General features: G+C 41.5%; 1 long non-coding RNA gene across 1 annotated transcript; it reads left to right on the forward strand.

Annotated features, from left to right (window-relative positions):
* Nucleotides 1-10,798: 10,798 nt before the first annotated feature.
* On the forward strand, nt 10,799-12,241 carry LOC120387083. Its single transcript, XR_005590027.1, has 2 exons — nt 10,799-10,944; nt 11,922-12,241. It is a non-coding gene; the product is annotated as an uncharacterized LOC120387083 (long non-coding RNA).

The raw sequence follows: 12,241 nt of genomic DNA on the forward strand, positions 1-12,241 counted from the left end.
TTGCAAGACTGCATTAATTTTTTAAATATTTAGAGAAAATTTTTATTTTCCAAGCATTTGGTTAGAGATCTGAAGACAATTGTGGTATGGCAATGCATTTTAAATAAGATTAAATATTGTTTAAATTACAGGAAAGACAGAAGAAACTTGAAATAAAATATGGTAACTGAAAAAAGGGTAACAACCTCTATAAACCAAGTAACCTGGAAAATGACTCAAGTATCAGGTTGGTGGGAGTATTTTGGGGCATTGATTATTCCGAGTGTATTGTACAGAACTGGAAGCTTACCTTTCTATTACATCAGGATTCTCTCTTGTGCAATGTGCAACACTTACCATCTAGAATCAAATTCTGAATTTAGTGTACAGCTGTAATGGCTCTCTCGGTTCTATGAACTGAAATTGGAGTAGCTAGTGTGTGGCACCAGTCTTGACCCTATCTAATATGAGGGATAATCTAATTTCAGTTCTTGGCATTTCTAGCTAGGTTAATCCTAGCATTATTGGGACTAGTGCAAACAAAGTGTTGCTCATGAAATGGTGGCTAAACCTCAGTGAAGTTGAGTGTTGCTTGGAGCAGTTGGGCTAAAACAATCCATTTTTGTTTTACTGTCTGACAGCTGTAGTACATTTTAATTTGTCAAAGCAACTGAGGATGTCTTAAGCACTGTATAGCAAGAGACTAGAACAAACTAATGAATGAGGTTTTGATACTTAGAATATAGATAGCATGAAGGAATTCTGCAATGTGCCGTCAGTGGTCCCAATGCTTTCTATCTTCAACCACTTTCTGTGCCACACAGGGAAACAATACACATGTAAATTATTTCTAATAGCTGTGAGGTGGTGCCCTTCAGAAACTTGTCAGTCTTTAAAACAAGAGTTTTGGACAAGTTATAAAATATATTTTATTAAAGTATATTTAATGGCTAACATGCATACTTCTAAATGTTGAATCAGTTGAGACTAAATGAATCACACATAAAACTCTTAAAGCAAAACCTCTCCCTCCTACAAAATAAAATTCCCAAAACCAAGTTTTGTTCTTAATCAAGTCTGTCGTTTTATGAAAGTAACTTGTTTAGCAACTGCAGGGAAGTGAGTGTCCGTTTTTATAGTGACCTCTGCTTCTGCTGCTGTTGGCCTTCTGAAGCTTGGAGTACTTTGTAACTGATTTTCTCTTCCTTTCTGTTTCATGTTGTGTACAAGCTGCATTTTGATTTGAGGAAGAGCAGGGTGGAGGAAACCATTTTATTTCTGAACTTCCTGTACAAAAATATAACTTTACAGTTCAACTTTTTTCTGATAATCTGCATATAAAAGCACTCAAATAAGTGCATGGGTATATTTTTCCTAGTTCCAGCAAATATATGGGGGCAGTGAAATTTCATATTAGCTCACCTTGAAAATTAAAGGGTCAAGGGTGGTCAAGTCCAAAATACTTTGCTCCATGAGGACAGTAGGTTTTAAAATTAATAGTCCTTTAAAACAGTGTTTCTCTACCGGGGCTCCGGGGCAAGCAGGTTTTAGGGGTTCCACCAAAATAAACTAGAGAGCAGGGCCGGTGTAGACTCACTGGGGCATAGGGTAGTGGGCTGAAGCCAAAGCCCAAGCAACTTAGCCTCATGGGGCTTGGGGCCCCAGGCAATTGTCATGCTTGCTACCTGCTAATGCTGGCCCTGGCTTTTAATCTTCTGGATATGCAGAAAAACAGTTGTGGCACAGGTGGGCTGTGGAGTTTTTATAGCATGTTGGGGAAGGGGGTGCCTCAGAAAGAAAAAGGTTGAGAACCCTGCTCTAAAACAGAGTGGAATCTATTAAAATCTATGTAGGCTGGGTCACCCCATTACCAAATCCTAACTGTTACAAGAATACAGCATGCATATATTTCCAGAATCTTATCATTGCTGGCTTTCTTGAAACTTTAGGCTTATCAGTTACAATCTCCTTGTAAGAATGGAGCATGCAGGGAGGGCAGGACAGCACTGCATGAATATATGTTACTATAACTCCAGTGTTTTGTGTTTACTGGTAAACAGCCAAATCTGAGTGTGGTTATAATGCTGTTTGTAGTTCTGGTTTTATAGGGAAAGTGGTGGGAGGCCACACAAAAAGTGACTGGTAATAGCAAAGAAGTGGTTCCAGTCCAAGGGTATTGGAGCAGGCTTATTTACTGTTTGAAAAATAAATTATATTTTGGCTCTACAATTGTAGCATAGATATGACCCAGGCTGCAGTCTGGGCTCTGAGACACTATGTTCCAGCCGAAGCCCGAACATCTACACTGACATTTTATAGCCCTGTGAACCGGAGTCAGCTGACTTGGACTCTGAGACGTTTTAATATAGGCAAACTCTAAGAGTCCTCTTTTTAATTTAAATGGATGCAACCCCCTGATTTAGCATATTCCAGTGCCCCTAGAGATTGCCCAAAACATTTGTGAGCAGTTGGGCTGCTTGCTAATAGAATTCCAAACTCTGAAGCATCGCTTCCCATTCTAAAGACAAGAATTCTAGTTTTTTTCTATCCAGCTATTTGTACTGAAATGCACCAAGCAGCATCTGAAAATAACTTCGCTGGACTCTGAATTGGCAGTAAGTTAAGCTGTTAGTTCAGGACAGTGTATTCATGTTCAAACAGCTAATACAACCCAGCCAAGTGCTGGAATACTTCTGTGTCTCCACATGCTCTTGTATTTATGGTAGTATAATTGAATTTCAGCTGAGGCAACTGGAGTGAGAGGCATAAACCTCAGGGCTTGTCTGAACTACATGTTATGTTGGTATAACTTATGTCACTCAGAAGTGTGAATAAGCTACCTCCATGAGCGACAGGAGAGCTCTCTCCTGTCAGCAGAAAGCATCTTCAGCAGACGTGTTGCATTGGTGCAGCTGTGCCACTATAGCGCTTCTAGTGTAGACTAGCCCAAAGTACTTGATGATAAAGGAATTCATCTCTTGAAAGCAGAAGAGTGCCTTGCAACCCTCTTTCCAACTACAGTGAAGAGAAGCTATGTACATAGTTAACTCTAACTCAAATCCCATCCATCCACAAAAACACATAAAACAAGTGTGGTGGTGCTTTTAACTTGAGTCGGCTGGCTTACCCTAAAGCCCACATGAGCACAATTTACCAGCTGCCAGCACAATCTCTCTATGCTGCTAATCCTATCACTCTGTGCATCTCTGTTGTTTTGCAGTAGGGCTGCTCGCACTCTGAGTGTGTCTAAACTTTAAGCCCAGGGTGTGATTTCCCAGCTCGAGGAGACATACTTGTGCTAGCTCTCATTGAATTAGCACGGTAATAATAGTATAGCCACAGCAGTGTAAGTGCATGCCCATCAAACACACTAGGTATGTATTTGGGGTTGCTATCCCCCTCCTGCCACTCATGCTGCTGTGGCTACTCCGTTTTTAGTAGGCTAGCTTGATGAGGGCTAGCACGAGTATGCTTTGAGCTGGGAATCACACCCCAGTTCAAAGTGCAGACAGCCAAAGGCAGTGTTAATTTGAATTAACTCTGCAGTTAAGGGAGCCATAATTGGTATTACTTCAAGTTTATTAAATTCATATAGAATTTGGAAAGATATGCCTGAAAATTCAGTCTAGTTACTAAGGCTTTGTCTACACTAGCACTTTTTGTTGGTAAAACTTTTGTCAGCCAGGGGTGTGAAAAAACACCCCTGACCGACCCAAATTTTACCAACAAAAGCACCGGTGTAGCCAGTGCTATGTTGGTGGGAGAGTGTCTCCTGCCAACATAGCTACTGCCACTCTTTGGGGGTGATTTAATTATGCCGGTGGGAGAGCTTTCTCCTGCTGGCATAGAGCAGCTACACAGACCTTACAGTGGTGCTGTAAGGTCTGTACTGTGGACACAGCCTAATTCACACACAGGCCTATCATCTCATTACTAACATTTGCCAAAGTTGCGCTAGTAATCTTCCCTTCTTCTTTATTTAGCTACCTCACAGTAGCAATGGGAGGATTATTAGATATATACAACACTTTGAAAATGTAAACTTCTAGGCAAGTGCTAAGATTTATTTTTAATTCCTTCATGGACAGCATAAACAGTTTATGTGGGAGAGAGACAATGAACATTAACACACACTTCCTCTGTCTATCCCTTTCTGACAGGCAAAAATGTACAATTAAACAAAGTTCTCATATGTGGCTGGGAACCTAATTTATTAATTTAACTCCTAATTCAACTCTATGTAATACTGCAAATAAGTAACAGAAGCTTTTCCTGCATTAAAAGAAATTAAAATATAGGAATAATATTAAAATACCGTAGCGGTAGATCAAATTAAGTCAATTCTGAAAGTTGTCTGAAGCTTCTCTGATGCCTAAAAAGTCTCATCTCTGCACTATACCAGATAACGTGCTCTGACTTTTTATTTAAAGTATATTGCTTATTATCATCCGTGTTCCTTATTAAAGAGGCACTGCCAAGATTACCAATTAACATTTATTTATTTAAACTTTACCAGTGTGTGACAATTTGTCCTATGTACAACGTATGAATGCTATTTGTTGAATGTCTTAGGCTTTGTCCACACTGGCATTTGGTCACTAAAACTTTTGTTGCTCAAGGGTGCAAAAAAATACACCCCAAATGAGAAAAGTTTTAGTGATGAAAAGCACTGGTGTGGACAGCGCTTTGTCAGTGGGAGTCGCGCTCCCGGCGACGAAACCACTGCCCCTTGTTGGAGGTGGTTTTATTTTGTTGCCAGGAGAGCTCTCTCCTGGTGGTGGAGTGGCTACGCAGTGCACCTTACGACGGCGCAGCTGCAGCAGCATAGCCACACTGTTGTAAGGTGCACAGTGTAGACAAAGCCTTAGTGTCTGCGGAGTCAACCATCTGCTGTCAGGGGCTGTGTCTCTTCCAGACCATGGACAACGGAGGGTCATTAAACGCCAATGGAGCACCTTAGGACAATTATGCCCAACCTTATTACCCAGACAGGAGGGCCACATAAACCTAAGCACAACCTTGTGTGGGCCAAATAGATTCTACATATCTTCTGTGTGTAAACTAAAATGATATAAACATGACAAAATACTAATGAATTGCCTGTTAGTATATTGTGTTGAAGCAGGCTACAGTAGGCCTTATGAAATGCTCCGGTAGGCCATGGTCCAGAGGTTGGGCACCCCTGCCTTAGGATTAAGAACATGGCTGAAGCCTAGGGGAAACCAGTCAGGCCAAGTTTGCAGCAGGAAGGAAGTTAGGAGCAGTGGAATTTCCCCAGAAGCAGAACCAAGATCTGGTTTTAATGCTTGGTATAAAAAGCAACAAAGCCTCAGAGATTCGGGTAGTGGGAGGAGAGAGGGGACAACGAAGAAGTACTCACAGAGATTAAGGAAGCTTGGACAAGAGAGAGAGGGACCTGCTTCTGTAAGAGTGAGGCCCTTTTTAACTGAGGAAGAAGGAAACTGGCTTCACAGGAGAGAGAGAGAGAGAGAGAGAGCAGACATTCCATGATTCAGAGAAGTCATGTGCACGAGGGTGGAAATTGGACTCCCTAGAGGACCCTGACATAAGCCCAAAGAATGCTCAAAAGTGATGAGGAAACTGAGGCAGGGAAATGTGTATAGGTGTTTATTTTGTCTAGATCAGTATATTTCTAATGCCAGCTATAGTAAAAAGGTATTGGGTTTTGGAACCCTTCCAAAGTCTGTGTCTGTTTGCTTCAACTATCATGTGCCCCTGAAGGTGTGAACTGTAAACCTAGAGTGTCCACAAGGACGGACCACTGAGAAAAGGATGTGTTTAAGTTACTGGGGAGTCAGTACAGGTCCTTGCTTGGGGTGTAGGACAGCTGGGCTGCAAGGTCCCATTTCCATGAAGGGTAATAGACAGAAAATCTATGCCCAGGAAGCATACCAGAGGTGCCAAGAAAAGAGATCATGCTACAGTCTACTCAGACCAAGGGAAGCTTAAGAGCACATTGGCCGAGTGCGATTAGACCTAAAACACCATAGCCTCTTGAGTGTCCAGGTGAGGGAGCTCTCAGTGCTGTCTGTCATTAAATGACTCACTTTCAGGCTAGCAGTGTATGTGCTTTTTTCCAACTAATTAATGTTGCAGTAGGAAACCGCTCATGTGCAATGGTTTATTTTGAGGAAGTTGCACACCTGTTTTTAAAATTGGTTTTTAAAAAAACAAATTGTGTATAGTAGACAAAGTCTTGAGGGTAAATGCTTCAATATGGGACAACTGTAACCTATCCTTTGTTGGATAGGGGCCAATATGGTGTGCATGCAGACCCTTTATCTTCCTTGGGAAAGAGGGTGGACTTTCAGACTGTAATTGCACTGAATACTTAAGCCAATGGTAGCGCTAGCAAAAAAGAAGGTTGTTTAAAATATTAATTGATAATAGATTTAATTGCCTTTTACAGATTTATCACAAAATAGTATTATCTAGACTTATGCTTATAAACCTAGGAGTTCGCAAACAAATAGTAGAAAGGTCTATCACTGTTTATTAAAGAACAAATATATAGGATGAATACAAACACCTACAAAAAGGAAAAATTACAACTATCTGTTAGTTATACAGCATTGAAAATGCTTTCTGATTTTTTCCCCTTAGCTGGTATGCCAATATCTTATCTTTCTTAATCACTGTACTAACCATGCTGAAAATGTTTTGTATTTTTTCCAGAGAAATGTTGTAGGGGTGTCAATTAATTGCAGTTAACTTGTGATTAACTCAAAAAAATTTAATTGTGATTAAAAAAATGAATAACAATTAATAGCAGTTTTAATCGTACTGTTAAACAATAGAATACCAATTGAAATTTATTATATTTTGGATATTTTTCTAAATTTTCATATATAATGTATTCTTCTGTGTTGTAATTGAAATCAGCGTATATTATTTTTGCTTACAAATATTTGCACTGTAAAAATTATAAAGAAAATATAGTATTTTTCAATTCACCTCATACAAATACAGTAGCGCAATCTCTTTGTCGTGAAAGTTCAACTTACAAATGTAGATATTTTTGTGTTACATAACTGCTCAAAAACAAAACAATGTAAAACTTCAGAGCCTACAAGTCCACTCAGGCCTACTTCTTGTTCAGCCAATCACTAAGACAAACAAGTTTGTTTACATTTACAGGAGATAATGCTGCCCTCTTCTTACTTACAATGTCACCAGAAAGTGAGAACAGGCATTTGCATGGCACTTTTGTAGACAACATTGCAAGGTATTTATGTGCTAAACATTCTTCACGCTTCAGCCACCATTCCAGAGGACATGCTTCCATGCTGATGATGCTTGTTAAAAAAAAAATGCATTAATTAAATTTGTGAGTGAACTCGAGGGGAGAATTGTATGTCTTCTGCTCTGATTTACCTGCATTCTGCCATATATTTCATGTTATAGTAGTCTCGGATGATGATGACATGTTGTGAGATTTCTAAAATAGCTACAGCCCAAGGTTTAAGAATCTGAAGTGCCTTCCAAAATCTGAGAGGGATGAGGTGTGGAGCATGCTTTCAGAAGTCTTAAAAGAGCAACATTCTGAAGCGGAAACAACATAACCTGAACCACCAAAAACGAAAATTAACCCTCTGCTCGTGGCATCTGACTCGGATAATGAAAATGAACATGCATCAGTCCGCACTGCTTTGGATTCTTATCGAGCAGGACCCATCATCAGCATGGTTGAAGCAGGAAGGGACATATGAATCTTTAGCGCATCTGTCACGTAAATATCTTGCGATGCCGGTTACAACAGTGCTATGTGAATATCTGTTCTCACTCTCAGGTGACATTGTAAACAAGACACTGGCAGCATTATCTCTGCAAATGTAAACAAACTTGTTTGTCTGAGTGATTGGCTGAACAAGAAGTAGGACTGGGTGAACTTGCAAGCTCTAAAATTTTACATTGTTTTATTTTTTGTACATAGTTCTACATTTGTAAGTTCAACTTTCATGATAAAGAGATTGCACTACAGTACTTGTATTATGTGAATTGAAAAATACTTTTATATTACAGTGCAAATACTTGTAATCAAAAATAAATATAAGCACTGTACACTTAGAATTCTGTGTTGTAATTGAAATTAGTATATTAGAAAGTGTAGAAAACAACCAAAATATTTAAATAAATGGTATTCTATTATTAACAGTGCAATTAATTTTTTTAATTGCGCGATTAATCACCATTAATTTTTTTAACCCCTTGACAGCCCTAAAATTCTGATTACTCATAGCATTTCTCAACTGCTTACAAACTATGGCACATCGTCTGTGTTCATGTTGGGCTTCTAATTCCTATATTTCATTCTCCAAGGGCACTGTCTTTTTGTAGCTTGCATTGAGTTACATTAAAATCTGTTAACTTCAATAAGAATACTCCATAATAGTTAGGAGCTCATTTCAATGGAATTGTTTATCCTAATACATTCTTGCAAGACTTCCTCCATGTGCCTTTAAAAGTCTCAGGATGGAAAAGCAAACTTTTAAACATTTCCTTACCTGTATGTTATACCAAGGGAATTATTAAAATAATTTCAAAACTATTCTTTCAGCTGTTTTAATTTTTACATTTATCTCTTCTTGGACAATGAATAGATCACTAGGTGGTTTGAAGTCAATGGACTACTCAGTGCAAAAAGTTAAATGTGTGTGTAAGTCTTTATAGAGTCAGGTCCTAAACTGAGACAAGATATAACATGATAGAAAAATTGGTGGGGGTGAAGTAGACTCAGGGTTACAGAAATAACAGAATGCATTTTCTATGTTGATGATCTATGCCTCTTGAAGGTTACTTAAGAAACTTAAAAACAGAAATTATTTAGGTTTATTTATAAAGCGTATTTTAAGGAGATGGTGGAAAGTCATGAAGAGGGCTCCATGTATAGGTAGCTATGAGGAAGAAGGAACAGATGAACATGGAAGAAGGGTAGCATAGTCAGATTCATTTTGGATTGCAGTATTTTGTTAGTAGATGACAACTAGGGTTGCAAACAAACAAAAAACTCACAAGGGTTTCATCCTGTGAGCCCTCCGTGTACAGGGCTCCTGTTGAAATTGATAGGGAAACCAGCATGCAGGAGGCTCCCAGGACTGAGCTCAGTGTTTGGGTTACAAACTGTCCAGAGGAGACAAAGCTTACTTTTGGAATTAAAATAGTTCATAGAGTAATATTTTGCATGTGTCTTGTAAAATATTTGTTATAAAATGTAAATTTTGGGTCAAACATGGGGCAGTGTCCCTTTAGAGAGGATTTAACCACCAGCTGAAAGAGGTCATTGAAAGAGACACTTTGCTCTGCAAGGAGTAGAACATGACAAATGTTTTACCAACAGTGGTCCCTCTAGCCTCACATCACAGGCCCAGATGCAACGTGTCCTCTCCTGGAGGTCTGGAGAAGGTAGTATGACCAGAAAGCAAGTGTGAAAAATCGGAGCAGGGGGTGGGGAGTAATAAGAGCATATGAAAAAAAGCCTAAAATATTGGGACTGTCCCTATAAAATCAGGACATCTGGTCACCCTAGGAGAAGGACCAGCATAGTACCTAGCTTTAAAAAGGGGAACAAAGAGGACCCAGAGAGTTACAACCCAGTCAGCCTAACTTTAAAATCTGGAAAGATACTGGAGCAAATTATTAAACAATCAGTTTATAGGCAGGTAGAGGATAATAAGGTTATAAGGAATAGCCACTATGGATCTTTTGAGAAAAATCACGTCAAACCAATCTAATTTCCTTCTTTGACAATATAATGGACATGCTGAGTTTCTCTCTTTTAAATAGCTTCTGAGTATTGGATTTTATTTTAATCAACCTTCATTCTGAAAACTAATTTCAAATCTCCTAGATTTACCTTAAAACTTCTCCTGTGCAGCCTTTGAGAATGTCCTCCTCTGAATAATCCCTTCACAGTATGTTTCAGGGGCCCAGAGCAGCCTCCCACCTCTGTGCAGCCTGTGCTCCCCAATGACCTGGTGGAGCCTCCATATTTATTTGACAAATAAAATTTGCAGAATTTTAAAATATTGTGTGCAGATTTGTTAATGTTTTGGCACAGAATGCCCTCAGGAGTGCTGTGGGCAGTACAGGAGAGCATCCCGCACTAGCTAGCAGTAACAGCAGCAAAGAGTCCTGTGGCACCTTATAGACTAACAGACGTTTTGCAGCATGAGCTTTCGTGGGGGAATACCCACTTCGTCGGCTGCAAGACGAAGCAGTAATTTTCAAAGGCAACAGGGACCATTATAAGCCCTAAGATTATTTTAATTTTTAAATTTGATTTTAAAAGCATTAACAATAACCATCCTATTCAAAGCTACAGCAGCTACCAGAATGAGCCCATCTAGCTCGCCAAAGGCCGCAGCCTCCTGCTAGCAGGCTGGGCACTGGTGTCTCGCCTCACCCGCCAGTGGGCTGCTGGCATGGTGGTTGGTTCGGGTCAGATCAGTGCTCTCTGCAAAGCCCCCACACCATACAAGGAGAAGGAGTTAAAACCCAACACGATTCCAGAGGGAATCATGTGCAGCCCTGGGGTGGGGTGGGGCTGGGCGTGCGGCTCCTTGCGGGGTTTGTGCCAGGTTTTGAGGAGAGTCTGGGCTGGGGAAGGGGTGTCACAGCACAGCTGGCACGGTGCGGCACTCGCCCTGGGCAGGGAGGGAGGCTGGCGGTTGCTTGGCTGAAATCTCTCACCCTCATCACGCGAGTCTCCGCGGCGAGCGAAGGGCAGACCAACCGCCTTTCCCGCGCTTTTCTTCAAATCCCAACGGCCACGGGGAGGAGCGGAAGCGCGAGGGGCAGGGCAGCCAATCAGAGAGCAGCGTGCGGAGGCTGGCCCCGGCGGCCGAAGTTCGCGCGCTGAGCCTGAGGAGCGGCTGCCCCTCCCGCGGAGAGAAGTGAGGGCGGCGCTGCCTGAACGCTTCCCTCCCCGTGGTCTGGCCGGCGCTGGTGTGTGGCAGATGGGGGGTGTGGACGCCGTGGCTGAGCGCGTCGAGCGGCCCGGAGGCTCCTCTGGCTGCGGGCGAAACAACGGGGAAAACAGTCCGCGGGGGGAGGGGTGTGCTGCCACCCGCCCTCCTCAGCGGGGCTTCGCGAGATCGGTGGGCCTCAGCCTCGCCGCGCCTCCCCCCTTCCTGGCGCCGCCCCGAGCAGCGCCGCGGAAAGGCGCGGGAGACACCCGCTGGCCACAGCTCGTGGTCGTGCCCGACACCTGCCAGTGGTGCCATTGCTGGTGCTGGGCTTAAGCCCTCGCGTCTGGGCCCCTGCGGTTCGGGGAGACTCAGCTTTCACTGACGTGTCGGTTCTTACCCCCCCTTCCCCGACTGGAGAGAAAAGTGCCCCCGAAAGACTCAAACGCGGAACGCCAGGAAAAGGAGCGCAGCCTTTGTTGAGTTTTAATCTCATTTAGAAGCTGCTCTAATGATTTTAGAGGGGGCACGATTCATGCTATCTGAACAGTTCAGTTCTGCAGGAAGGAAGTGATCGATTTTTCCTCTTTCCTGTACCTGGCTTTAAATAAGCTATACTTAAAGAAGCTAAGAAGAAAATACATTTTTAGGGAGGGCAGGGGGCAATTAAAATTGTTGACACTATGACTAGCTGTAGGTGGATGAGTTTGAATATAAATACACCTGGCTACATAAAGGGAGCATACACACCATCTATATTATGCCCACTAAGAAAAGTAAAAACCAGTGAATTTCTTGATGAGGAGAGTGTTGGGAAAAATTATTCCACCTCATAACTTTTTACTTTCCAGTAAAAATTCAGAGTTCTGGATAGTCTGACCTATTTTGCTAATCCTCTGCACTGCCATGCTGAAGTTTCCTAGATTGTGTCCTACCTTGATTTCTTACTCCCTATACCAGCAGAAGCTATGCTTTCATTAAAAAAATGAATAATTAATCAATTACTTTTTCATTTAGTACCACAACAGCTTGAGAAAACTTACTGATACAGTGATATCACTTAGTGATACAGTCTTTCACCATTGACACAAGAATGAAGAGAAACAAGGATGAGGGAAATACCTCTTGAAAAAATGTCTACAAGGAATCAAGGACTAAACAGTATGCAAATCCATCAACTAGTTATCAACACAAACACAGCCTGTTTGCAGACCTGGATTTATCCAGTGCCATTTTGGAGCTTGTAGAGAAGAAAGGACCAGAAAGAAAACATGATCAGACAGGCAGCAGCTGAATTAGCTAAGAGAAACAAAGTGGAGATACTACAGAAAGGACAG

Source organism: Mauremys reevesii, linkage group 20, assembly GCF_016161935.1.
Source record: "Mauremys reevesii isolate NIE-2019 linkage group 20, ASM1616193v1, whole genome shotgun sequence".
Lineage (NCBI taxonomy): Eukaryota > Metazoa > Chordata > Testudines > Geoemydidae > Mauremys > Mauremys reevesii.